Source organism: Bufo bufo, chromosome 6 (assembly GCF_905171765.1).
Source record: "Bufo bufo chromosome 6, aBufBuf1.1, whole genome shotgun sequence".
NCBI lineage: Eukaryota > Metazoa > Chordata > Amphibia > Anura > Bufonidae > Bufo > Bufo bufo.
Window position 1 is genome coordinate 330,117,780 of NC_053394.1, and position 3,058 is coordinate 330,120,837.

Below are 3,058 nucleotides of genomic sequence, written 5' to 3' on the forward strand. Positions count from 1 at the left end.
CACATTTACCAATTTTACTTTGTTAGAATGGTCTCCTGATGATCTGCTGATTCAGTTCTTAAAGTAGCTTTGTATACTTGCTAGCCAGCTAGACTGTACTCCTCCTGCATCATCTTCTGGCTTCTAGAACGTATGCAAAAGTGAGGGGGCACACTCAAGAGGGAGACACTAAATGGATGATTAAATGATATTTTAATACTCTAAAAACAAACCCCTAAAATATACATAAAACATACATCAAAATACATATATAATATGCAGCAACCTACACAATGCTGTAAGTGCGATGTAGCCGCACAGAATTCATACAAACAATGTCCCAATTGTAGTAGTGGTATATGATATGCAGTAGCCTACACAATGCTGTAAGTGCGATGTAGCAGCACAAAATTCATACAAACAATGTCCCAATTGTAGTAGTGGTAATCAATGTCCGGATCAATAGTCTTGATTATACAGTACCAGTAGGTAGATATGGCACTGCAACTAATTGGGGCAATGATATAATGAACGCACTATGCCCAAATCCAATAAAGCAATAGTGATGATTATATGCCAGTGTCCGGTGTTGTAAATATGCAGAGATGCGTACAAGTAATGCACGTTGAAGGTGCAGAGATGCGTACAAGTAATGCACGTTGGAACTAGCCTCCAGGTTACTTACAATATCTTGCCGCTTGCGATCTCCTGGTCTCACCCCTCCTTGCTGCCTGACCGCAGCGCTGGTTTCCCAGGTGGCCGTACACGGCTGAGCGTGGCGTCCCACGTGACCTGGTTGTCTGGGGTTCCGGACGGACGCTTAGATGATGTCACTGCTGTGCGGCTGTAACTCCGGTTCTAGAGGTAGATCACATGCGCTTAAAACTTCTGATATCCAGCTTCTTTGTTATTTTATTTGAATCCACGCTCACTCTGTAATGTCAGACGCGTTTCAGGGTCTTACGCCCCTTCCTCAGTGGCCACCGAGTGAGTGGATTCTCACTCCTTAAAAAATGGTGTTGTCCCACCCACAATTGTGCTTTTTTGTGCTTATTCCAATATGTGGAGTGGATTTGATTGCTGCTAACTTCATGTTACAATTCATAATTAAAACATACTTAAACGAAGATAATAATCATAAATATTACTTCCCATATAGTTAATGCACATTAAAACAGTTTAAAAACAGTTCTTGGAGTGGACTGCAAGGTCAGAGCATCATTCTGAAGAAAACCGCATCAGAACCGCATCGGTGTGAACTGCGTTTTGCATGCGGTTTTTGTATCTTTATAATCTGCAGGGTCAAGTGATCCCTATAAGGGGAAATGGACCAAAAACGCATCAATATATTTTGCATTTTGTATGCGGTTTTGTAATTTGTTGGTCATATTCATCAGAACACACTTATTCCTAGGGTTGTTGTTGTCCTGCTGGTTTAGGCTGCGGCACATCTTATAAGTCTACACAGTGGTGTCCAGTTTCCAAGGCAGTTGGCGTCAGAAGATGATGTCAGGCCTTGTGGCCAATTTAAAGGGGCGTTGTTTTGCAATGCAATTTCTAGATATTGAGCTTCATACATTGCTGGCATCTTGTCCTTGTGCATTGCAATTAACTGCTTGGTTCCTGATCCTGATATCTGCCTTATTATTGCTTATGTTTCTGCCTTGCCCTGTTTGGAATGTCTGCTTAGTGTTTGTTGTTTTAGTCCTATCTCTGATGCTTGGCTACATTCCTGACTACACTCTTGTCTCATCCTCTGGCATGTCCCATGCTGACTGCTGTCCCAGTGACAGTCTTTGGCTCCATTCAGACCACACTAGTACTCCATCAGCACTAATGCTGTAAGTCCATGACTATTCTGGAGAGAGCAACCCGGAGGATCTTTCTGCAGTGAAGTCCACATCTCCTTGCTGGTTAAGGGTGAAAACTAGGGATCCTTTAGACTCTGCATTTCACAAAATCTACTTCTCTGTAATGTGACCATACCAATAATTTGATCCTAGGGCATTCTCTGCAGATACTGAGGAGAGGGGAAGAGAGTAGGGAAGCTACTGGGCCTTTAAGTCCACCACTGGATGCAAGAGATGGAGGATCAGAAGGATAAACAGCAGAGGGCGCTACAAAATAGGAAAATATAATATACAGAAAAAACGTTACACATTTTTATTGCGTGTACTTTTAAAAATATTTATTACTATAATCCAAAAATAGCTGGGTAATCATTTTCGGCTATTTATGGAAGTCCTACAGAAACAAATAGAGAGAGAGGCACATGTGCAGCCTTCTCTCCATTCTTGGTGTCACGCAATGGGGTCTGTTCTTGAGTTAGGAGCGGGTCTCAGAGGCGTGACACATACCTGACATCTATGGCATATCTTGAGGACATGCAAGAAATGTTCAGATCGGAAAAACCAGATGATAAAATTTAGACCAGAGTGATGTCATTGAATATAATTTTTGGACACTGCCTTTCCCCCCATACATATTTTTTCCCTAGGCTCAGGATTCGTCTCAATGGGCGAAGAGCAGAGGGTCATTTTGTACTCCTTTGCTTATTATATTTTAAAGGGGTTGTTTAAAGGAAAGGTCATCAATATTAGACCGCGGGGGTCTAACACCCGGCACCCCTGCCGATCAGCTGCATGAGGAGACGGCGCACGCAGTGTGCATGTGCCGTCTCCCGTCTCTCTTTCTGTTCATTGCTGCTTTGCCATAGACAGCAGCGGTGAACAGGAAGAGAGATGGGAGATGGCTCGTGCACACTGCGCTCGTTGTCTCATACAGCAAATCGGCAGGGGTGCCGGGTGTCATACCCCCGACAATCTGATGTTGATTACCTATCCTGAGGATAGGTCATCAATATTAAAAGCCCGGACAACCTGTAATGACCGGCGTCACGCACAGGGAGGGAAAAGGGAAAACCCTGCCCAAGGGAGAGGGAAAGGTGGTGACCCCTGACTCACCTTGCGGCTGGCACCTGACTGCCCTGACGTCCCTAGACGGGTTCCTCACCCATGCGGCGATCACGTGCCTAAACCCTGGCTTTTCCCTAAAATGAGCCCTAGATAGTGACGGGCCG